The sequence below is a fragment of the Hydractinia symbiolongicarpus genome, chromosome 4 (genome assembly GCF_029227915.1).
Source record: "Hydractinia symbiolongicarpus strain clone_291-10 chromosome 4, HSymV2.1, whole genome shotgun sequence".
NCBI classification, from domain to species: domain Eukaryota; kingdom Metazoa; phylum Cnidaria; class Hydrozoa; order Anthoathecata; family Hydractiniidae; genus Hydractinia; species Hydractinia symbiolongicarpus.
In genome coordinates, this window is record NC_079878.1 from 7,653,342 (window position 1) to 7,676,148 (window position 22,807).

The 22,807-nt window shown below is 38.0% G+C and overlaps 28 non-coding genes across 28 annotated transcripts; all 28 read left to right on the forward strand.

Annotated features, from left to right (window-relative positions):
* The first annotated feature begins 2,456 nt into the window (after positions 1-2,456).
* Positions 2,457-2,540, forward strand: Trnal-cag (transfer RNA leucine (anticodon CAG)). The gene has a single exon. It is a non-coding gene; the product is annotated as a tRNA-Leu (tRNA).
* A 624-nt stretch (positions 2,541-3,164) lies between these two features.
* Trnal-cag (transfer RNA leucine (anticodon CAG)) lies at positions 3,165-3,248 on the forward strand. Its single transcript has one exon. It is a non-coding gene; the product is annotated as a tRNA-Leu (tRNA).
* A 624-nt stretch (positions 3,249-3,872) lies between these two features.
* Positions 3,873-3,956, forward strand: Trnal-uag (transfer RNA leucine (anticodon UAG)). The gene has a single exon. It is a non-coding gene; the product is annotated as a tRNA-Leu (tRNA).
* Positions 3,957-8,117: 4,161 nt separating this feature from the next.
* Trnal-cag (transfer RNA leucine (anticodon CAG)) lies at positions 8,118-8,201 on the forward strand. The gene has a single exon. It is a non-coding gene; the product is annotated as a tRNA-Leu (tRNA).
* A 624-nt stretch (positions 8,202-8,825) lies between these two features.
* Trnal-cag (transfer RNA leucine (anticodon CAG)) lies at positions 8,826-8,909 on the forward strand. The gene has a single exon. It is a non-coding gene; the product is annotated as a tRNA-Leu (tRNA).
* Positions 8,910-9,533: 624 nt separating this feature from the next.
* Positions 9,534-9,617, forward strand: Trnal-uag (transfer RNA leucine (anticodon UAG)). The gene has a single exon. It is a non-coding gene; the product is annotated as a tRNA-Leu (tRNA).
* A 1,011-nt stretch (positions 9,618-10,628) lies between these two features.
* Positions 10,629-10,712, forward strand: Trnal-cag (transfer RNA leucine (anticodon CAG)). The gene has a single exon. It is a non-coding gene; the product is annotated as a tRNA-Leu (tRNA).
* Positions 10,713-10,982: 270 nt separating this feature from the next.
* On the forward strand, positions 10,983-11,066 carry Trnal-cag (transfer RNA leucine (anticodon CAG)). The gene has a single exon. It is a non-coding gene; the product is annotated as a tRNA-Leu (tRNA).
* A 939-nt stretch (positions 11,067-12,005) lies between these two features.
* Trnal-cag (transfer RNA leucine (anticodon CAG)) lies at positions 12,006-12,089 on the forward strand. Its single transcript has one exon. It is a non-coding gene; the product is annotated as a tRNA-Leu (tRNA).
* Positions 12,090-12,711: 622 nt separating this feature from the next.
* Trnal-cag (transfer RNA leucine (anticodon CAG)) lies at positions 12,712-12,795 on the forward strand. Its single transcript has one exon. It is a non-coding gene; the product is annotated as a tRNA-Leu (tRNA).
* A 269-nt stretch (positions 12,796-13,064) lies between these two features.
* Trnal-cag (transfer RNA leucine (anticodon CAG)) lies at positions 13,065-13,148 on the forward strand. The gene has a single exon. It is a non-coding gene; the product is annotated as a tRNA-Leu (tRNA).
* A 622-nt stretch (positions 13,149-13,770) lies between these two features.
* Trnal-cag (transfer RNA leucine (anticodon CAG)) lies at positions 13,771-13,854 on the forward strand. Its single transcript has one exon. It is a non-coding gene; the product is annotated as a tRNA-Leu (tRNA).
* Positions 13,855-14,478: 624 nt separating this feature from the next.
* On the forward strand, positions 14,479-14,562 carry Trnal-cag (transfer RNA leucine (anticodon CAG)). Its single transcript has one exon. It is a non-coding gene; the product is annotated as a tRNA-Leu (tRNA).
* A 1,011-nt stretch (positions 14,563-15,573) lies between these two features.
* On the forward strand, positions 15,574-15,657 carry Trnal-cag (transfer RNA leucine (anticodon CAG)). Its single transcript has one exon. It is a non-coding gene; the product is annotated as a tRNA-Leu (tRNA).
* A 270-nt stretch (positions 15,658-15,927) lies between these two features.
* Positions 15,928-16,011, forward strand: Trnal-cag (transfer RNA leucine (anticodon CAG)). Its single transcript has one exon. It is a non-coding gene; the product is annotated as a tRNA-Leu (tRNA).
* Positions 16,012-16,280: 269 nt separating this feature from the next.
* Positions 16,281-16,364, forward strand: Trnal-cag (transfer RNA leucine (anticodon CAG)). Its single transcript has one exon. It is a non-coding gene; the product is annotated as a tRNA-Leu (tRNA).
* A 940-nt stretch (positions 16,365-17,304) lies between these two features.
* On the forward strand, positions 17,305-17,388 carry Trnal-cag (transfer RNA leucine (anticodon CAG)). Its single transcript has one exon. It is a non-coding gene; the product is annotated as a tRNA-Leu (tRNA).
* A 269-nt stretch (positions 17,389-17,657) lies between these two features.
* Positions 17,658-17,741, forward strand: Trnal-cag (transfer RNA leucine (anticodon CAG)). Its single transcript has one exon. It is a non-coding gene; the product is annotated as a tRNA-Leu (tRNA).
* A 268-nt stretch (positions 17,742-18,009) lies between these two features.
* Trnal-cag (transfer RNA leucine (anticodon CAG)) lies at positions 18,010-18,093 on the forward strand. The gene has a single exon. It is a non-coding gene; the product is annotated as a tRNA-Leu (tRNA).
* A 269-nt stretch (positions 18,094-18,362) lies between these two features.
* Positions 18,363-18,446, forward strand: Trnal-cag (transfer RNA leucine (anticodon CAG)). The gene has a single exon. It is a non-coding gene; the product is annotated as a tRNA-Leu (tRNA).
* Positions 18,447-18,716: 270 nt separating this feature from the next.
* Positions 18,717-18,800, forward strand: Trnal-cag (transfer RNA leucine (anticodon CAG)). The gene has a single exon. It is a non-coding gene; the product is annotated as a tRNA-Leu (tRNA).
* Positions 18,801-19,069: 269 nt separating this feature from the next.
* Trnal-cag (transfer RNA leucine (anticodon CAG)) lies at positions 19,070-19,153 on the forward strand. The gene has a single exon. It is a non-coding gene; the product is annotated as a tRNA-Leu (tRNA).
* Positions 19,154-19,738: 585 nt separating this feature from the next.
* On the forward strand, positions 19,739-19,822 carry Trnal-cag (transfer RNA leucine (anticodon CAG)). Its single transcript has one exon. It is a non-coding gene; the product is annotated as a tRNA-Leu (tRNA).
* Positions 19,823-20,092: 270 nt separating this feature from the next.
* Positions 20,093-20,176, forward strand: Trnal-cag (transfer RNA leucine (anticodon CAG)). The gene has a single exon. It is a non-coding gene; the product is annotated as a tRNA-Leu (tRNA).
* A 269-nt stretch (positions 20,177-20,445) lies between these two features.
* Positions 20,446-20,529, forward strand: Trnal-cag (transfer RNA leucine (anticodon CAG)). The gene has a single exon. It is a non-coding gene; the product is annotated as a tRNA-Leu (tRNA).
* A 585-nt stretch (positions 20,530-21,114) lies between these two features.
* Trnal-cag (transfer RNA leucine (anticodon CAG)) lies at positions 21,115-21,198 on the forward strand. The gene has a single exon. It is a non-coding gene; the product is annotated as a tRNA-Leu (tRNA).
* Positions 21,199-21,823: 625 nt separating this feature from the next.
* Trnal-cag (transfer RNA leucine (anticodon CAG)) lies at positions 21,824-21,907 on the forward strand. The gene has a single exon. It is a non-coding gene; the product is annotated as a tRNA-Leu (tRNA).
* A 269-nt stretch (positions 21,908-22,176) lies between these two features.
* Positions 22,177-22,260, forward strand: Trnal-cag (transfer RNA leucine (anticodon CAG)). Its single transcript has one exon. It is a non-coding gene; the product is annotated as a tRNA-Leu (tRNA).
* The last annotated feature ends 547 nt before the right edge of the window (positions 22,261-22,807 follow it).

The window sequence follows — 22,807 nt, forward strand, 5'->3', positions numbered from 1 at the left end:
CTATGGCACTGCGTTCAGGTCGCAGTCTACATTCGTTGGCGTGGGTTCGAGTCCCACTTCTGACATAAGTTTGAAGATTAAGGAAGATGCTCTATAAAAGTCGTTAAAAAGAAATTGCAACTCTACGTTGGCTTTATACAAAAACTCCCTAGCATATGCTTGATTGTTGTTCAATCGTAGAGGTTGCTAATGTAGAAACACAGCCTCTTGTTAGGTTCAAACGAATGTAAAGACCAAAAACTAGTGTTTTACCTTGAAATATAGTTGTTATTCCTTCTATTAATCCAGAATCAATATCACTTACATACTTGAAATTCAAATTGGCGTAAAAGACAGTCAGGATGACCGAGTGGTCTAAGGCGCTGCGTTCAGGTCGCAGTTTACGTTCGTAGGCGTGGCTTCGAATACCAATTCTGACATAAACTTGAAGATTAAGGAAGATGCTCTCTAAAAGTCGTTAAAAAGAAGTTGCCACTCTACGTTTTCTTTATAAAAAAACACCCTAGCAAATGCTTGATTGTTGTTTAACCGTAGAGGTCTTTAATGTGGAAACACGGTCCTTTTTATGTTCAAACGAATGTAAAGACCAAGGACTAGTGCTTTACATTGAAATATAGCTGTTATTCCTTCTATTCATCCAGAATCAATATCACTTATGTACTTGACATTCGAAGTGGCAGAAAAGAGTCTCAGGATGGTCGAGTGGTCTATGGCACTGCGTTCAGGTCGCAGTCTACATTCGTTGGCGTGGATTCGAGTCCCACTTCTGACATAAGTTTGAAGATTAAGGAAGATGCTCTATAAAAGTCGTTAAAAAGAAATTGCAACTCTACGTTGGCTTTATACAAAAACTCCCTAGCATATGCTTGATTGTTGTTCAATCGTAGAGGTTGCTAATGTAGAAACACAGCCTCTTGTTAGGTTCAAACGAATGTAAAGACCAAAAACTAGTGTTTTACCTTGAAATATAGTTGTTATTCCTTCTATTAATCCAGAATCAATATCACTTACATACTTGAAATTCAAATTGGCGTAAAAGACAGTCAGGATGACCGAGTGGTCTAAGGCGCTGCGTTCAGGTCGCAGTTTACGTTCGTAGGCGTGGCTTCGAATACCAATTCTGACATAAACTTGAAGATTAAGGAAGATGCTCTCTAAAAGTCGTTAAAAAGAAGTTGCCACTCTACGTTTTCTTTATAAAAAAACACCCTAGCAAATGCTTGATTGTTGTTTAACCGTAGAGGTCTTTAATGTGGAAACACGGTCCTTTTTATGTTCAAACGAATGTAAAGACTAAGGACTAGTGCTTTACATTGAAATATAGCTGTTATTCCTTCTATTCATCCAGAATCAATATCACTTATGTACTTGACATTCGAAGTGGCAGAAAAGAGTCTCAGGATGGTCGAGTGGTCTATGGCACTGCGTTCAGGTCGCAGTCTACATTCGTTGGCGTGGGTTCGAGTCCCACTTCTGACATAAGTTTGAAGATTAAGGAAGATGCTCTATAAAAGTCGTTAAAAAGAAATTGCAACTCTACGTTGGCTTTATACAAAAACTCCCTAGCATATGCTTGATTGTTGTTCAATCGTAGAGGTTGCTAATGTAGAAACACAGCCTCTTGTTAGGTTCAAACGAATGTAAAGACCAAAAACTAGTGTTTTACCTTGAAATATAGTTGTTATTCCTTCTATTAATCCAGAATCAATATCACTTACATACTTTGAAATTCAAATTGGCGTAAAAGACAGTCAGGATGACCGAGTGGTCTAAGGCGCTGCGTTCAGGTCGCAGTTTACGTTCGTAGGCGTGGCTTCGAATACCAATTCTGACATAAACTTGAAGATTCAGGAAGATGCTCTCTTAAAGTCGTTAAAAAGAAGTTGCCACTCTACGTTTTCTTTATAAAAAAACACCCTAGCAAATGCTTGATTGTTGTTTAACCGTAGAGGTCTTTAATGTGGAAACACGGTCCTATTTATGTTCAAACGAATGTAAAGACCAAGGACTAGTGCTTTACATTGAAATATAGCTGTTATTCCTTCTATTAACCCAGAATCAGTATCACATACATACTTGAAATTCCAAGTGGTGTAAAAGTCAGTCAGGATGGCCGAGTGGTCAAAGGCGCTGCGTTTAGGTCGCAGTCTTCATTCGTAGGCGTGTGTTCGAAACCCAATTCTGACATAGACTTGAAGATTAAGGAAGATGCTCTCTAAAAGTCGTTAAAAAGAAGTTGCTACTCTACGTTTTCTTTATAAAAAACTCCCTAGCAAATACTTGATTGTTGTTCAACCGTACAGGTCTTTAATGTGGAAACACGGTCCTTTTTTATGTTCAAACGAAAGTCAAGACCAAGGATTAAAGTTTTACTGTGAGATGTACTTTTTATTCATTCTATTCATCCAGAATCAATATCACTTACATACTTGAAATTCAAAGTGACGTAAAAGACAGTCAGGATGGCCGAGTGGTCTAAGGCGCTGCGTTCAGGTCGCAGTCTACATTCGTAGGCGTGAGTTCGAATCCAACTTCTGACATGTAATTGGTGATTAAGAAGGATGCTCTTTAAAAGTCGTTAAAAAGAAGTTGCAACTCTATGTTTTCTTTATAAAAAAACTCCCTAGCAAATACTTGATTGTTGTTCAACCGTACAGGTCTTTAATGTGGAAACACGGTCCTTTTTTATGTTCAAACGAAAGTCAAGACCAAGGATTAAAGTTTTACTGTGAGATGTACTTTTTATTTATTCTATTAATGCAGAATCAATATCACTTACATACTTGACATTCGAAATGGCATAGAAGACTCTCAGGATGCCTGAGTGGTCTATGACGCTGCGTTCAGGTCGCAGTCTACATTCGTAGGCGTGAGTTCGAATCCAACTTCTGACATGTAACTGGTGATCAAGAAGGATGCTCTTTAAAAGTCGTTAAAAAGAAGTTGCAACTCTACGTTTTCTTTATAAAAAAACTCCCTAGCATATGCTTGATTGTTGTTCAGCCGTACAGGTCTTTAATGTGGAAACACGGTCCTTTTTTATGTTCAAACGAAAGTCAAGACCAAGGATTAAAGTTTTACTGTGAGATGTACTTTTTATTCCTTCTATTCATCCAGAATCAATATCACTTACATACTTGAAATTCAAAGTGACGTAAAAGACAGTCAGGATGGCCGAGTGGTCTAAGGCGCTGCGTTCAGGTCGCAGTCTACATTCGTAGGCGTGAGTTCGAATCCAACTTCTGACATGTAATTGGTGATTAAGAAGGATGCTCTTTAAAAGTCGTTAAAAAGAAGTTGCAACTCTATGTTTTCTTTATAAAAAAACTCCCTAGCAAATACTTGATTGTTGTTCAACCGTACAGGTCTTTAATGTGGAAACACGGTCCTTTTTTATGTTCAAACGAAAGTCAAGACCAAGGATTAAAGTTTTACTGTGAGATGTACTTTTTATTTATTCTATTAATCCAGAATCAATATCACTTGCATACTTGACATTCGAAATGGCATAGAAGACTCTCAGGATGCCTGAGTGGTCTATGACGCTGCGTGCAGGTCGCAGTCTACATTCGTAGGCGTGAGTTCGAATCCAACTTCTGACATGTAATTGGTGATTAAGAAGGATGCTCTTTAAAAGTCGTTAAAAAGAAATTGCAACTCTACGTTGGCTTTATACAAAAACTCCCTAGCATATGCTTCATTGTTGTACAATCGTACAGACCGCTAATGTACAAACACAGCCTCTTTTTAGGTTCAAACGAATGTAAAGGCCAAGGACTAGTGTTTTACCTTGAAATATAGTTGTTATTCCTTCTATTAATCCAGAATCAATATCACTTACATACTTGAAATTTAAAGTGGCGTAAAAGTCAGTCAGGATGGCCGAGTGGTCTAAGGCGCTGCGTTTAGGTCGCAGTCTACATTCGTAGGCGTGGGTTCGAATCCCACTTCTGACAAAAACTTGAAGATTAAGGAAGACGCTTTCTAAAAGTCGTTATAAAGAAGTTGCAACTCTACGTTTACTTTATAAAAAAAGCCCCTAGCATATGCTTGTTTGTTGTTCAACCATACAGGTCTTTAATGTAGAAACACGGTCCTTTTTTATGTTCAAACGAAATTCAAGACCAAGAATTAATGTTGTACCGTGAAACATACTTGTTACTGCTTCTATAAATCCAGAATCAATATCACTTACATACTTGACATTCGAAATGGCATAGAAGACTCTCAGGATGCCTGAGTGGTCTATGACGCTGCGTTCAGGTCGCAGTCTACATTCGTAAGCGTGAGTTCGAATCCAACTTCTGACATGTAATTGGTGATTAAGAAGGATGCTCTTTAAGAGTCGTTAAAAAGAAGTTGCAACTCTATGGTTTCTTTATAAAAAAACTCCCTAGCATATGCTTGATTGTTGTTCAACCGTACAGGTCTTTAATGTGGAAACACGGTCCTCTTTTATGTTCAAACGAAAGTCAAGACCAAGGATTAAAGTTTTACTGTGAGATGTACTTTTTATTCCTTCTATTAATCCAGAATCAATATCACTTATGTACTTGACATTCGAAATGGCATAGAAGACTCTCAGGATGCCTGAGTGGTCTATGACGCTGCGTTCAGGTCGCAGTCTACATTCATAGGCGTGAGTTCGAATCCAACTTCTGACATGTAATTGGTGATTAAGAAGGATGCTCTATAAAAGTCGTTAAAACAAATTTGCAACTCTATGTTTTCTTTATAAAAAAACTCCCTAGCATATGCTTGATTGTTGTTCAACCGTACATGTCTTTGATGTAGAAACACGGTCTTTTTATATGTTCAAACGAAAGTCAAGACCAAGGATTATGCCTTACCATGAAAAATGTTTGTTATTCCTTCTATTAACCCAGAATCAGTATCACATACATACTTGAAATTCCAAGTGGTGTAAAAGTCAGTCAGGATGGCCGAGTGGTCAAAGGCGCTGCGTTTAGGTCGCAGTCTTCATTCGTAGGCGTGTGTTCGAAACCCAATTCTGACATAGACTTGAAGATTAAGGAAGATGCTCTCTAAAAGTCGTTAAAAAGAAGTTGCTACTCTACGTTTTCTTTATAAAAAAACTCCCTAGCAAATACTTGATTGTTGTTCAACCGTACAGGTCTTTAATGTGGAAACACGGTCCTTTTTTATGTTCAAACGAAAGTCAAGACCAAGGATTAAAATTTTACTGTGAGATGTACTTTTTATTCCTTCTCTTCATCCAGAATCAATATCACTTATGTACTTGACATTCGAAGTGGCAGAAAAGAGTCTCAGGATGGTCGAGTGGTCTATGGCACTGCGTTCAGGTCGCAGTCTACATTCGTTGGCGTGGGTTCGAGTCCCACTTCTGACATAAGTTTGAAGATTAAGGAAGATGCTCTATAAAAGTCGTTAAAAAGAAATTGCAACTCTACGTTGGCTTTATACAAAAACTCCCTAGTATATGCTTGATTGTTGTTCAATCGTAGAGGTTGCTAATGTAGAAACACAGCCTCTTGTTAGGTTCAAACGAATGTAAAGACCAAAAACTAGTGTTTTACCTTGAAATATAGTTGTTATTCCTTCTATTAATCCAGAATCAATATCACTTACATACTTGAAATTCAAATTGGCGTAAAAGACAGTCAGGATGACCGAGTGGTCTAAGGCGCTGCGTTCAGGTCGCAGTTTACGTTCGTAGGCGTGGCTTCGAATACCAATTCTGACATAAACTTGAAGATTAAGGAAGATGCTCTCTAAAAGTCGTTAAAAAGAAGTTGCCACTCTACGTTTTCTTTATAAAAAAACACCCTAGCAAATACTTGATTGTTGTTTAACCGTAGAGGTCTTTAATGTGGAAACACGGTCCTTTTTATATTCAAACGAATGTAAAGACCAAGGACTAGTGCTTTACATTGAAATATAGCTGTTATTCCTTCTATTCATCCAGAATCAATATCACTTATGTACTTGACATTCGAAGTGGCAGAAAAGAGTCTCAGGATGGTCGAGTGGTCTATGGCACTGCGTTCAGGTCGCAGTCTACATTCGTTGGCGTGGGTTCGAGTCCCACTTCTGACATAAGTTTGAAGATTAAGGAAGATGCTCTATAAAAGTCGTTAAAAAGAAATTGCAACTCTACGTTGGCTTTATACAAAAACTCCCTAGCATATGCTTGATTGTTGTTCAATCGTAGAGGTTGCTAATGTAGAAACACAGCCTCTTGTTAGGTTCAAACGAATGTAAAGACCAAAAACTAGTGTTTTACCTTGAAATATAGTTGTTATTCCTTCTATTAATCCAGAATCAATATCACTTACATACTTGAAATTCAAATTGGCGTAAAAGACAGTCAGGATGACCGAGTGGTCTAAGGCGCTGCGTTCAGGTCGCAGTTTACGTTCGTAGGCGTGGCTTCGAATACCAATTCTGACATAAACTTGAAGATTAAGGAAGATGCTCTCTAAAAGTCGTTAAAAAGAAGTTGCCACTCTACGTTTTCTTTATAAAAAAACACCCTAGCAAATGCTTGATTGTTGTTTAACCGTAGAGGTCTTTAATGTGGAAACACGGTCCTTTTTATGTTCAAACGAATGTAAAGACCAAGGACTAGTGCTTTACATTGAAATATAGCTGTTATTCCTTCTATTCATCCAGAATCAATATCACTTATGTACTTGACATTCGAAGTGGCAGAAAAGAGTCTCAGGATGGTCGAGTGGTCTATGGCACTGCGTTCAGGTCGCAGTCTACATTCGTTGGCGTGGGTTCGAGTCCCACTTCTGACATAAGTTTGAACATTAAGGAAGATGCTCTATAAAAGTCGTTAAAAAGAAATTGCAACTCTACGTTGGCTTTATACAAAAACTCCCTAGCATATGCTTGATTGTTGTTCAATCGTAGAGGTTGCTAATGTAGAAACACAGCCTCTTGTTAGGTTCAAACGAATGTAAAGACCAAAAACTAGTGTTTTACCTTGAAATATAGTTGTTATTCCTTCTATTAATCCAGAATCAATATCACTTACATACTTTGAAATTCAAATTGGCGTAAAAGACAGTCAGGATGACCGAGTGGTCTAAGGCGCTGCGTTCAGGTCGCAGTTTACGTTCGTAGGCGTGGCTTCGAATACCAATTCTGACATAAACTTGAAGATTCAGGAAGATGCTCTCTAAAAGTCGTTAAAAAGAAGTTGCCACTCTACGTTTTCTTTATAAAAAAACACCCTAGCAAATGCTTGATTGTTGTTTAACCGTAGAGGTCTTTAATGTGGAAACACGGTCCTTTTTATGTTCAAACGAATGTAAAGACCAAGGATTAAAGTTATACTGTGAGATGTACTTTTTATTCCTTCTATTCATCCAGAATCAATATCACTTACGTACTTGAAATTCAAAGTGACGTAAAAGACAGTCAGGATGGCCGAGTGGTCTATGGCGCTGCGTTCAGGTCGCAGTCTACATTCGTAGGCGTGAGTTCGAATCCAACTTCTGACATGTAATTGGTGATTAAGAAGGATGCTCTTTAAAAGTCGTTAAAAAGAAGTTGCAACTCTATGTTTTCTTTATAAAAACACTCCCTAGCAAATACTTGATTGTTGTTCAACCGTACAGGTCTTTAATGTGGAAACACGGTCCTTTTTTATGTTCAAACGAAAGTCAAGACCAAGGAATAAAGTTTTACTGTGAGATGTACTTTTTATTTATTCTATTAATCCAGAATCAATATCACTTACATACTTGACATTCGAAATGGCATAGAAGATTCTCAGGATGCCTGAGTGGTCTATGACGCTGCGTTCAGGTCGCAGTCTACATTCGTAGGCGTGAGTTCGAATCCAACTTCTGACATGTAATTGGTGATTAAGAAGGATGCTCTTTAAAAGTCGTTAAAAAGAAATTGCAACTCTACGTTGGCTTTATACAAAAACTCCCTAGCATATGCTTCATTGTTGTACAATCGTACAGACCGCTAATGTAGAAACACAGCCTCTTTTTAGGTTCAAACGAATGTAAAGACCAAGGACTATTGTTTTACCTTGAAATATAGTTGTTATTCCTTCTATTAATCAAGAATCAATATCACTTACATACTTGAAATTTAAAGTGCCGTAAAAGTCAGTCAGGATGGCCGAGTGGTCTAAGGCGCTGCGTTCAGGTCGCAGTCTACATTTGTAGGCGTGGGTTCGAATCCCACTTCTGACATAAACTTGAAGATTAAGGAAGATGCTCTCTAAAAGTTGTTAAAAAGAAGTTGCTACTCTATGTTTTCTTTATAAAAAAACTCCCTAGCAAATACTTGATTGTTGTTCAACCGTACAGGTCTTTAATGTGGAAACACGGTCCTTTTTTATGTTCAAACGAAAGTCAAGACCAAGGATTAAAGTTTTACTGTGAGATGTACTTTTTATTTATTCTATTAATGCAGAATCAATATCACTTACATACTTGACATTCGAAATGGCATAGAAGACTCTCAGGATGCCTGAGTGGTCTATGACGCTGCGTTCAGGTCGCAGTCTACATTCGTAGGCGTGAGTTCGAATCCAACTTCTGACATGTAACTGGTGATCAAGAAGGATGCTCTTTAAAACTCGTTAAAAAGAAGTTGCAACTCTACGTTTTCTTTATAAAAAAACTCCCTAGCATATGCTTGATTGTTGTTCAGCCGTACAGGTCTTTAATGTGGAAACACGGTCCTTTTTTATGTTCAAACGAAAGTCAAGACCAAGGATTAAAGTTTTACTGTGAGATGTACTTTTTATTCATTCTATTCATCCAGAATCAATATCACTTACATACTTGAAATTCAAAGTGACGTAAAACAGAGTCAGGATGGCCGAGTGGTCTAAGGCGCTGCGTTCAGGTCGCAGTCTACATTCGTAGGCGTGAGTTCGAATCCAACTTCTGACATGTAATTGGTGATTAAGAAGGATGCTCTTTAAAAGTCGTTAAAAAGAAGTTGCAACTCTATGTTTTCTTTATAAAAAAACTCCCTAGCAAATACTTGATTGTTGTTCAACCGTACAGGTCTTTAATGTGGAAACACGGTCCTTTTTTATGTTCAAACGAAAGTCAAGACCAAGGATTAAAGTTTTACTGTGAGATGTACTTTTTATTTATTCTATTAATCCAGAATCAATATCACTTGCATACTTGACATTCGAAATGGCATAGAAGACTCTCAGGATGCCTGAGTGGTCTATGACGCTGCGTGCAGGTCGCAGTCTACATTCGTAGGCGTGAGTTCGAATCCAACTTCTGACATGTAATTGGTGATTAAGAAGGATGCTCTTTAAAAGTCGTTAAAAAGAAATTGCAACTCTACGTTGGCTTTATACAAAAACTCCCTAGCATATGCTTCATTGTTGTACAATCGTACAGACCGCTAATGTACAAACACAGCCTCTTTTTAGGTTCAAACGAATGTAAAGGCCAAGGACTAGTGTTTTACCTTGAAATATAGTTGTTATTCCTTCTATTAATCCAGAATCAATATCACTTACATACTTGAAATTTAAAGTGGCGTAAAAGTCAGTCAGGATGGTCGAGTGGTCTAAGGCGCTGCGTTTAGGTCGCAGTCTATATTCGTAGGCGTGGGTTCGAATCCCACTTCTGACAAAAACTTGAAGATTAAGGAAGACGCTTTCTAAAAGTCGTTATAAAGAAGTTGCAACTCTACGTTTACTTTATAAAAAAAGCCCATAGCATATGCTTGTTTGTTGTTCAACCATACAGGTCTTTAATGTAGAAACACGGTCCTTTTTTATGTTCAAACGAAATTCAAGACCAAGAATTAATGTTGTACCGTGAAACATACTTGTTACTGCTTCTATAAATCCAGAATCAATATCACTTACATACTTGACATTCGAAATGGCATAGAAGACTCTCAGGATGCCTGAGTGGTCTATGACGCTGCGTTCAGGTCGCAGTCTACATTCGTAAGCGTGAGTTCGAATCCAACTTCTGACATGTAATTGGTGATTAAGAAGGATGCTCTTTAAGAGTCGTTAAAAAGAAGTTGCAACTCTATGGTTTCTTTATAAAAAAACTCCCTAGCATATGCTTGATTGTTGTTCAACCGTACATGTCTTTAATGTAGAAACACGGTCTTTTTTATGTTCAAACGAAAGTCAAGACCAAGGATTAATGCCTTACCATGAAAAATACAAGACCAAGGATTAAAGTTTTACTGTGAGATGTACTTTTTATTCCTTCTATTAATCCAGAATCAATATCACTTACATACTTGACATTCGAAATGGCATAGAAGACTCTCAGGATGCCTGAGTGGTCTATGACGCTGCGTTCAGGTCGCAGTCTACATTCGTAGGCGTGAGTTCGAATCCAACTTCTGACATGTAATTGGTGATTAAGAAGGATGCTCTTTAAAAGTCGTTAAAAAGAAATTGCAACTCTACGTTGGCTTTATACAAAAACTCCCTAGCATATGCTTCATTGTTGTACAATCGTACAGGTCGCTAATGTAGAAACACAGCCTCTTTTTAGGTTCAAACGAATGTAAAGACCAAGGACTAGTATTTTACCTTGAAATACAGTTGTTTCCCTTCTATTAATCCAGAATCATTATCACTTACATACTTGAAATTCAAAGGGGCTTAAAGGACAGTCAGGATGGCCGAGTGGTCTAGGGCGCTGCGTTCAGGTCGCAGTCTACATTCGTAGGCGTGGGTTCGAATCCCACTTCTGACATAAACATGAAAATTAAGGAAGATGCTCTCTAAAATTCGATAAAAAGAAATTACAACTCTATGTTTTCTTTATGAAAAAACTCCCTAGCATATTCTTGATTGTTGTTCATCGGTACAGGTCGCTAATGTAGAAATACGGTCCTTTTTTAGGTTCAACCGAAAGTCAAGATCAAGGATTAAAGTTTTACTGTGAGATGTACTTTTTATTCCTTCTCTTAATCCAGAATCAATATCACTTCTGTACTTGACAATCGAAATGGCATAGAACACTCTCAGGATGGCCGAGTGGTCTAAGGCGCTGCGTTCAGGTCGCAGTCTACATTCGTAGGCGTGGGTTCGAATCCCAGTTCTGACATAAACTTGAAGATGGCGCATATTCATATTCTTACACATAGCACACATAGCATATTCTTGATTGTTGTTCAACCTTACAGGTCGCAAATGTAGAAATACGGTCCTATTTTAGGTTCACACGAAAGTCAAGACCACGGGTTAAAGTTTTACTGTGAGATATACTTTTTATTCCTTCTATTAACCCAGAATAAATATCACTTATATACTTGACATTCGAAATGACATAGAAGATTCTCAGGATGGTCGAGTGGTCTATGGCACTGCGTTTAGGTAGCAGTCTACATTCGTAGGCGTGGGTTCCAATCCCACTTCTGATATAAGTTTGAAGATTAACGAAGATGCTCTCTAAAAGTGGTTAAAACGAAATTACAACTCTACGTTGGCTTTATACAAAAACTCCCTAGCATATGCTTGATTGTTGTTCAATCGTACAGGTCGCTAATGTAGAAACACAGTCTCTTTTTAGGTTCAAACAAATGTAAAGACCAATGACTAGTGTTTTACCTTGAAATATAGTTGTTATTCATTCTATTAATCCAAAATAAATATCACCTGCATACTTGAAATTCAAAGTGTCGGTAAAGTCAGTCAGGATATCCGAGTGGTCTAAGGCGCTGCGTTCAGGTCGCAGTCTACATTCATAGGCGTGTGTTCGAATCCCACTTCTGACATTTAATTGGTGATTTAGAAGGATGCTCTTTAAAATGTGGAAAATGAAATTGCAACAGTAAGTGTTCTTTATGAGAAACCTTCCTATATTATCCTTTACGGTTGTTCAACCGTACAGATCGTTAATGTAGAAACACGGCCTCTTTTTAAGTTCAAACGAATGTAAACACCAAGGACTAGTGTTTTTCCTTGAAATATAGTTGTTATTCTTTCTATTAATCCAGAATCAATATCACTTACATACTTGAAATTCAAAGTGGCGTAAAAGACAGTCAGGATGGCCGAGTGGTCTAAGGCGCTGCGTTCAGGTCGCAGTCTACATTCATAGGCGTGGGTTCGAATCCCACTTCTGACAAAAACTTGAAGATTAAGGAAGATGCTCTCTAAAAGTCGTTAAAGATGTTGCAACTCTACGTTTGCTTTATAAAAAAACTCCCTAGCATATGCTTGATTGTTATTCAACCGTACGGGTCTTTAATGTGGAAACACGGTCCTTTTTTATGTTCAAACGAAAGTCAAGACCAAGGATTAAAGTTTTACTGTGAGATGTACTTTTTATTTATTCTATTAATCCAGAATCAGTATCACTTACATACTTGACATTCGAAATGGCATAGAAGACTCTCAGGATGCCTGAGTGGTCTATGACGCTGCGTTCAGGTCGCAGTCTACATTCGTAGGCGTGAGTTCGAATCCAACTTCTGACATGTAATTGGTGATCAAGAAGGATGCTCTTTAAAAGTCGTTAAAAAGAAATTGCAACTCTACGATGGCTTTATACAAAAACTCCCTAGCATATGCTTCATTGTTGTACAATCGTACAGACCGCTAATGTAGAAACACAGCCTCTTTTTAGGTTCAAACGAATGTAAAGACCAAGGACTAGTGTTTTACCTTGAAATATAGTTGTTATTCATTCTATTAATCCAAAATAAATATCACCTGCATACTTGAAATTCAAAGTGTCGGTAAAGTCAGTCAGGATGGCCGAGTGGTCTAAGGCGCTGCGTTCAGGTCGCAGTCTACATTCATAGGCGTGTGTTCGAATCCCACTTCTGACATTTAATTGGTGATTTAGAAGGATGCTCTTTAAAATGTGGAAAATGAAATTGCAACAGTAAGTGTTCTTTATGAGAAACCTTCCTATATTATCCTTTACGGTTGTTCAACCGTACAGATCGTTAATGTAGAAACACGGCCTCTTTTTAAGTTCAAACGAATGTAAACACCAAGGACTAGTGTTTTTCCTTGAAATATAGTTGTTATTCTTTCTATTAATCCAGAATCAATATCACTTACATACTTGAAATTCAAAGTGGCGTAAAAGACAGTCAGGATGGCCGAGTGGTCTAAGGCGCTGCGTTCAGGTCGCAGTCTACATTCATAGGCGTGGGTTCGAATCCCACTTCTGACAAAAACTTGAAGATTAAGGAAGATGCTCTCTAAAAGTCGTTAAAGATGTTGCAACTCTACGTTTGCTTTATAAAAAAACTCCCTAGCATATGCTTGATTGTTGTTCAACCGTACGGGTCTTTAATGTGGAAACACGGTCCTTTTTTATGTTCAAACGAAAGTCAAGACCAAGGATTAAAGTTTTACTGTGAGATGTACTTTTTATTTATTCTATTAATCCAGAATCAGTATCACTTACATACTTGACATTCGAAATGGCATAGAAGACTCTCAGGATGCCTGAGTGGTCTATGACGCTGCGTTCAGGTCGCAGTCTACATTCGTAGGCGTGAGTTCGAATCCAACTTCTGACATGTAATTGGTGATTAAGAAGGATGCCCTTTAAAAGTCGTTAAAAAGAAATTGCAACTCTACGTTGGCTTTATACAAAAACTCCCTAGCATATGCTTCATTGTTGTACAATCGTACAGACCGCTAATGTAGAAACACAGCCTCTTTTTAGGTTCAAACGAATGTAAAGACCAAGGACTAGTGTTTTACCTTGAAATATAGTTGTTATTCCTTCTATTAATCCAGAATCAATATCACTTAGATACTTGAAATTTAAAGTGGCGTAAAAGTCAGTCAGGATGGCCGAGTGGTCTAAGGCGCTGCGTTCAGGTCGCAGTCTACATTCGTAGGCGTGGGTTCGAATCCCACTTCTGACATAAACTTGAAGATTAAGGAAGATGCTTTCTAAAAGTCGTTATAAAGAAGTTGCAACTCTACGTTTACTTTATAAAAAAAGCCCCTAGCATATGCTTGATTGTTGTTCAACCGTACGGGTCTTTAATGTGGAAACACGGTCCTTTTTTATGTTCAAACGAAAGTCAAGACCAAGGATTAAAGTTTTACTGTGAGATGTACTTTTTATTTATTCTATTAATCCAGAATCAGTATCACTTACATACTTGACATTCGAAATGGCATAGAAGACTCTCAGGATGCCTGAGTGGTCTATGACGCTGCGTTCAGGTCGCAGTCTACATTCGTAGGCGTGAGTTCGAATCCAACTTCTGACATGTAATTGGTGATTAAGAAGGATGCCCTTTAAAAGTCGTTAAAAAGAAATTGCAACTCTACGTTGGCTTTATACAAAAACTCCCTAGCATATGCTTCATTGTTGTACAATCGTACAGACCGCTAATGTAGAAACACAGCCTCTTTTTAGGTTCAAACGAATGTAAAGACCAAGGACTAGTGTTTTACCTTGAAATATAGTTGTTATTCCTTCTATTAATCCAGAATCAATATCACTTAGATACTTGAAATTTAAAGTGGCGTAAAAGTCAGTCAGGATGGCCGAGTGGTCTAAGGCGCTGCGTTCAGGTCGCAGTCTACATTCGTAGGCGTGGGTTCGAATCCCACTTCTGACATAAACTTGAAGATTAAGGAAGATGCTTTCTAAAAGTCGTTATAAAGAAGTTGCAACTCTACGTTTACTTTATAAAAAAAGCCCCTAGCATATGCTTGTTTATTGTTCAACCGTACAGGTCTTTAATGTAGAAACACGGTCCTTTTTTATGTTCAAACGAAATTCAAGACCAAGAATTAATGTTTTACCGTGAAACATAATTGTTACTGCTTCTATAAATCCAGAATCAATATCACTTACATACTTGACATTCGAAATGGCATAGAAGACTCTCAGGATGCCTGAGTGGTCTATGACGCTGCGTTCAGGTCGCAGTCTACATTCGTAGGCGTGAGTTTGAATCCAACTTCTGACATGTAATTGGTGATTAAGAAGGATGCTCTTTAAGAGTCGTTAAAAAGAAGTTGCAACTCTATGGTTTCTTTATAAAAAAACTCCCTAGCATATGCTTGATTGTTGTTCAACCGTACATGTCTTTAATGTAGAAACACGGTCTTTTTTATGTTCAAACGAAAGTCAAGACCAAGGATTAATGACTTACCATGAAAAATACAAGACCAAGGATTAAAGTTTTACTGTGAGATGTAGTTTTTATTCCTTCTATTAATCCGGAATCAATATCACTTACATACTTGACATTCGAAATGGCATAGAAGACTCTCAGGATGCCTGAGTGGTCTATGACGCTGCGTTCAGGTCGCAGTCTACATTCGTAGGCGTGAGTTCGAATCCAACTTCTGACATGTAAATGGTGATTAAGAAGGATGCTCTTTAAAAGACGTTAAAAAGAAATTGCAACTCTACGTTGGCTTTATACAAAAACTCCCTAGCATATGCTTCATTGTTGTACAATCGTACAGGTCGCTAATGTAGAAACACAGCCTTTTTTTAGGTTCAAACGAATGTAAAGACCAAGGACTAGTATTTTACCTTGAAATACAGTTGTTTCCCTTCTATTAATCCAGAATCATTATTACTTACGTACTTGGAATTCAAGGTGGCGTAAAGGACAGTCAGGATGGCCGAGTGGTCTAAGGCGCTGCGTTCAGGTCGCACTCTACATTCGTAGGCGTTGGTTCGAATCCCACTTCTGACATAAACTTTAAGATTAAGGAAGATGCTCTCTAAAAGTCATTAAAAAGAAATTACAACTCTACGTTTTCTTTATGAAAAAACTCCCTAGCATATTCTTGATTGTTGTTCAACTGTACAGGTCTTTAATGTAGAAACACAGCCTCTTTTTAGGTTCAAACGAATGTAAAGAACAAGGACTAGAGTTTTTCCTTGAAATATAGTTGTTATTCCTTCTATTAATCCAGAATTAATGTCACTTACATACTTGAAATTCAAAGGGGCTTAAAGGACAGTCAGGATGGCCGAGTGGTCTAAGGCGCTGCGTTCAGGTCGCAGTCTACATTCGTAGGCGTGGGTTCGAATCCCACTTCTGACATAAACTTGAAAATTAAGGAAGATGCTCTCTAAAATTCGATAAAAAGAAATTGTAACTCTACGTTGGCTTTATACAAAAATTCCCTAGCATATGCTTGATTGTTTTTCAATCGTACATGTCGCTAATGTAGAAACACAGCCTCTTTTTAGGTTCAAACGAATGTAAAGACCAAGGACTAGTATTTTACCTTGAAATATAGTTGTTTCCCTTCTATTAATCCAGAATCAATATCACTTACATACTTGAAATTCAACGTGACGTAAAAGACAGTCAGGATGGCCGAGTGGTCCAAAGCGCTGCGTTCAGGACGCAGTCTACATTCGTAGGCGTGGGTTCGAATCCCACCTCTGACATAAACTTTAAGATTAAGGAAGATGCTCTCTAAAAGTCATTAAAAAGAAATTACAACTCTATGTTTTCTTTATGAAAAAACTCCCTAGCATATTCTTGATTGTTGTTCATCGGTACAGGTCGCTAATGTAGAAATACGGTCCTTTTTTAGGTTCAACCGAAAGTCAAGATCAAGGATTAAAGTTTTACTGTGAGATGTACTTTTTTTTCCTTCTCTTAATCCAGAATCAATATCACTTATGTGCTTGACAATCGAAATGGCATAGAACACTCTCAGGATGGCCGAGTGGTCTAAGGCGCTGCGTTCAGGTCGCAGTCTACATTCGTAGGCGTGGGTTCGAATTCCAGTTCTGACATAAACTTGAAGATGGCGCATATTCATATTCTTACACATAGCACACATAGCATATTCTTGATTGTTGTTCAACCTTACAGGTCGCAAATGTAGAAATACGGTCCTATTTTAGGTTCACACGAAAGTCAAGACCAAGGGTTAAAGTTTTACTGTGAGATATACTTTTTATTCCTTCTATTAACCCAGAATAAATATCACTTATATACTTGACATTCGAAATGACATAGAAGATTCTCAGGATGGTCGAGTGGTCTATGGCACTGCGTTCAGGTAGCAGTCTACATTCGTAGGCGTGGGTTCCAATCCCACTTCTGATATAAGTTTGAAGATTAACGAAGATGCTCTCTAAAAGTGGTTAAAACGAAATTACAACTCTACGTTGGCTTTATACAAAAACTCCCTAGCATATGCTTGATTGTTGTTCAATCGTACAGGTCGCTAATGTAGAAACACATTCTCTTTTTAGGTTCAAACAAATGTAAAGACCAATGACTAGTGTTTTACCTTGAAATATAGTTGTTATTCATTCTATTAATCCAAAATAAATATCACCTGCATATTTGAAATTCAAAGTGTCGGTAAAGTCAGTCAGGATGGCCGAGTGGTCTAAGGCGCTGCGTTCAGGTCGCAGTCTACATTCATAGGCGTGTGTTCGAATCCCACTTCTGACATTTAATTGGTGATTTAGAAGGATGCTCTTTAAAATGTGGAAAATGAAATTGCAACAGTAAGTGTTCTTTATGAGAAACCTTCCTATATTATCCTTTACGGTTGTTCAACCGTACAGATCGTTAATGTAGAAACACGGCCTCTTTTTAAGTTCAAAAGAATGTAAACACCAAGGACTAGTGTTTTTCCTTGAAATATAGTTGTTATTCTTTCTATTAATCCAGAATCAATATCACTTACATACTTGAAATTTAAAGTGGCGTAAAAGACAGTCAGGATGGCCGAGTGGTCTAAGGCGCTGCGTTCAGGTCGCAGTCTACATTCATAGGCGTGGGTTCGAATCCCACTTCTGACAAAAACTTGAAGATTAAGGAAGATGCTCTCTAAAAGTCGTTAAAGATGTTGCAACTCTACGTTTGCTTTATAAAAAAACTCCCTAGCATATGCTTGATTGTTGTTCAATCGTACAGGTCGCTAATGTAGAAACACAGTCTCTTTTTAGGTTCAAACAAATGTAAAGACCAATGACTAGTGTTTTACCTTGAAATATAGTTGTTATTCCTTCTATTAATCCAAAATATATATCACCTGCATACTTGAAATTCAAAGTGTCGTTAAAGTCAGTCAGGATGGCCGAGTGGTCTAAGGCGCTGCGTTCAGGTCGCAGTCTACAATCGTAGGCGTGGGTTCGAATCCCACTTCTGAAATAAACTTGAAGATTAAAGAAGATGCTCTCTAAGAGTCGTTAAATAGAAATTTCACCTGTGCGTTTTCTTTCTAAAGAACCTCCCTAGCATATTATTGATTGTTTTTCAACCGCACAGGTCGCTAATGTAGAAATACGGTCCTTTTTTAAGTTCAACCGAAAGTCAAGACCAAGGGTTAAAGTTTTACTGTGAGATGTACTTTTTTTCCTTCTATTATTCCAGAATCAATATCACTTATGTACTTGACAATCGAAATGGCATAGAAGACTTTCAGGATGGCCGATTGGTCTAAGGTGCTGCGTTCAGGTCGCAGTCTACATTCGTAGGCGTGGGTTCGAATCCCACTTCTGACAAAAACTTGAAGATTAAGGAAGATGTTCTCTAAAAGTCGTTAAAAAGAAGTTGCAACTCTACGTTTTCTTTATAAAAAAACTCCCTTGCATATGCTTGATTGTTGTTCAACCGTACAGGTCGCTAATGTAGAAATACGGTCCTTTTTTAGGTTCAACCGAAAGTCAAGACCAAGGGTTAAATTTGTACCGTAAAATATACTTGTTGTTGCTTCTATTAATCCAGAATTAATATCACTTATGTACGTGACATTCCAATTGGCGTAAAAGACAATCAGGATGGTCGAGTGGTCTATGACGCTGCGTTCAGGTCGCAGTCTACATTCGTAGGCGTGGGTTCGAATCCCACTTCTGACATAAACTTGAAAATTAAGGAAGATGCTCTCTAAAATTCGATAAAAAGAAATTGTAACTCTACGTTGGCTTTATACAAAAATTCCCTAGCATATGCTTGATTGTTTTTCAATCGTACATGTCGCTAATGTAGAAACACAGCCTCTTTTTAGGTTCAAACGAATGTAAAGACCAAGGACTAGTATTTTACCTTGAAATATAGTTGTTTGCCTTCTATTAATCCAGAATCAATATCACTTACATACTTGAAATTCAACGTGACGTAAAAGACAGTCAGGATGGCCGAGTGGTCCAAAGCGCTGCGTTCAGGACGCAGTCTACATTCGTAGGCGTGGGTTCGAATCCCACCTCTGACATAAACTTTAAGATTAAGGAAGATGCTCTCTAAAAGTGATTAAAAAGAAATTACAACTCTATGTTTTCTTTATGAAAAAACTCCCTAGCATATTCTTGATTGTTGTTCATCGGTACAGGTCGCTAATGTAGAAATACGGTCCTTTTTTAGGTTCAACCGAAAGTCAAGATCAAGGATTAAAGTTTTACTGTGAGATGTACTTTTTTTTCCTTCTCTTAATCCAGAATCAATATCACTTATGTGCTTGACAATCGAAATGGCATAGAACACTCTCAGGATGGCCGAGTGGTCTAAGGCGCTGCGTTCAGGTCGCAGTCTACATTCGTAGGCGTGGGTTCGAATTCCAGTTCTGACATAAACTTGAAGATGGCGCATATTCATATTCTTACACATAGCACACATAGCATATTCTTGATTGTTGTTCAACCTTACAGGTCGCAAATGTAGAAATACGGTCCTATTTTAGGTTCACACGAAAGTCAAGACCAAGGGTTAAAGTTTTACTGTGAGATGTACTTTTTTTCCTTCTATTATTCCAGAATCAATATCACTTATGTACTTGACAATCGAAATGGCATAGAAGACTTTCAGGATGGCCGATTGGTCTAAGGTGCTGCGTTCAGGTCGCAGTCTACATTCGTAGGCGTGGGTTCGAATCCCACTTCTGACAAAAACTTGAAGATTAAGGAAGATGTTCTCTAAAAGTCGTTAAAAAGAAGTTGCAACTCTACGTTTTCTTTATAAAAAAACTCCCTTGCATATGCTTGATTGTTGTTCAACCGTACAGGTCGCTAATGTAGAAATACGGTCCTTTTTTAGGTTCAACCGAAAGTCAAGACCAAGGGTTAAATTTGTACCGTAAAATATACTTGTTGTTGCTTCTATTAATCCAGAATTAATATCACTTATGTACGTGACATTCCAATTGGCGTAAAAGACAATCAGGATGGTCGAGTGGTCTATGACGCTGCGTTCAGGTCGCAGTCTACATTCGTAGGCGTGGGTTCGAATCCCACTTCTGACATAAACTTGAAAATTAAGGAAGATGCTCTCTAAAATTCGATAAAAAGAAATTGTAACTCTACGTTGGCTTTATACAAAAATTCCCTAGCATATGCTTGATTGTTTTTCAATCGTACATGTCGCTAATGTAGAAACACAGCCTCTTTTTAGGTTCAAACGAATGTAAAGACCAAGGACTAGTATTTTACCTTGAAATATAGTTGTTTGCCTTCTATTAATCCAGAATCAATATCACTTACATACTTGAAATTCAACGTGACGTAAAAGACAGTCAGGATGGCCGAGTGGTCCAAAGCGCTGCGTTCAGGACGCAGTCTACATTCGTAGGCGTGGGTTCGAATCCCACCTCTGACATAAACTTTAAGATTAAGGAAGATGCTCTCTAAAAGTCATTAAAAAGAAATTACAACTCTATGTTTTCTTTATGAAAAAACTCCCTAGCATATTCTTGATTGTTGTTCATCGGTACAGGTCGCTAATGTAGAAATACGGTCCTTTTTTAGGTTCAACCGAAAGTCAAGATCAAGGATTAAAGTTTTACTGTGAGATGTACTTTTTTTTCCTTCTCTTAATCCAGAATCAATATCACTTATGTGCTTGACAATCGAAATGGCATAGAACACTCTCAGGATGGCCGAGTGGTCTAAGGCGCTGCGTTCAGGTCGCAGTCTACATTCGTAGGCGTGGGTTCGAATTCCAGTTCTGACATAAACTTGAAGATGGCGCATATTCATATTCTTACACATAGCACACATAGCATATTCTTGATTGTTGTTCAACCGTACAGGTCGCAAATGTAGAAATACGGTCCTATTTTAGGTTCACACGAAAGTCAAGACCAAGGGTTAAAGTTTTACTGTGAGATGTACTTTTTTTCCTTCTATTATTCCAGAATCAATATCACTTATGTACTTGACAATCGAAATGGCATAGAAGACTTTCAGGATGGCCGATTGGTCTAAGGTGCTGCGTTCAGGTCGCAGTCTACATTCGTAGGCGTGGGTTCGAATCCCACTTCTGACAAAAACTTGAAGATTAAGGAAGATGTTCTCTAAAAGTCGTTAAAAAGAAGTTGCAACTCTACGTTTTCTTTATAAAAAAACTCCCTTGCATATGCTTGATTGTTGTTCAACCGTACAGGTCGCTAATGTAGAAATACGGTCCTTTTTTAGGTTCAACCGAAAGTCAAGACCAAGGGTTAAATTTGTACCGTAAAATATACTTGTTATTGCTTCTATTAATCCAGAATTAATATCACTTATGTACGTGACATTCCAATTGGCGTAAAAGACAATCAGGATGGTCGAGTGGTCTATGGCGCTTCGTTCATGTCGCAGTTTACATTTGTAGGCGTGGGTTGGAATCCCACTTCTGACATGTAATTCGACATTAGGAAGGATGTTCTTTAAAATGAGTAAAAGGAAATTGCAACGGTAGGTCTTTTTTATGAGAAACCTATCTTCTGGCATATGCTAGATTGTTGTTCAACTGTACAGGTCTTTAATGTAGAAACACAGCCTCTTTTTAGGTTCAAACGAATGTAAAGACCAAGGACTAGTATTTTACCTTGAAATATAGTTGTTTCCCTTCTATTAATCCAGAATCAATATCACTTACATACTTGAAATTCAACGTGACGTAAAAGACAGTCAGGATGGCCGAGTTGTCCAAAGCGCTGCGTTCAGGACGCAGTCTACATTAGTAGGCGTGGGTTCGAATCCCACTTCTGACATAAACTTTAAGATTAAGGAAGATGCTCTCTAAAAGTCATTAAAAAGAAATTACAACTCTATGTTTTCTTTATGAAAAAACTCCCTAGCATATTCTTGATTGTTGTTCATCGGTACAGGTCGCTAATGTAGAAATACGGCCCTTTTTTAGGTTCAACCGAAAGTCAAGATCAAGGGTTAAAGTTTTACTGTGAGATGTACTTTTTTTCCTTCTCTTAATCCAGAATCAATATCACTTATGTACTTGACAATCGAAATGGCATAGAACACTCTCAGGATGGCCGAGTGGTCTAAGGCGCTGCGTTCAGGTCGCAGTCTACATTCGTAGGCGTGGGTTCGAATCCCACTTCTGACAAAAACTTGAAGATTAAGGAAGATGTTCTCTAAAAGTCGTTAAAAAGAAGTTGCAACTCTACGTTTTCTTTATAAAAAACTCCCTAGCATATTCTTGATTGTTGTTCAACCGTACAGGTCGCTAATGTAGAAATACGGTCCTATTTTAGGTTCACACGAAAGTCAAGACCAAGGGTTAACGTTTTACTGTGAGATATACTTTTTATTCCTTCTATTAATCCAGAATCAATATCACTTATATACCTGACATTCGAATTAGCGTAAAAGACAGTCAGGATGGCTGAGCAGTGTAAGGCACTGCGTTCATGTTGCAATCTACATTTGCAGGCGTTGGTTCGAATCCCACTTCTGACATTTAATTGGTGATTTAGAAGGATGCTCTGTAAAATGTGGAAAATGAAATTGCAGCAGTAAGTGTTTTTTATGAGAAACCTTCCTATGTTATCCTTTATGGTTGTTCAATCGAACTGGTCGCTAATGTAGAAACACAGTCTCTTTTTAGGTTCAAACGAATGTAAAGACCAAGGACTAGTGTTTTACCTTGAAAT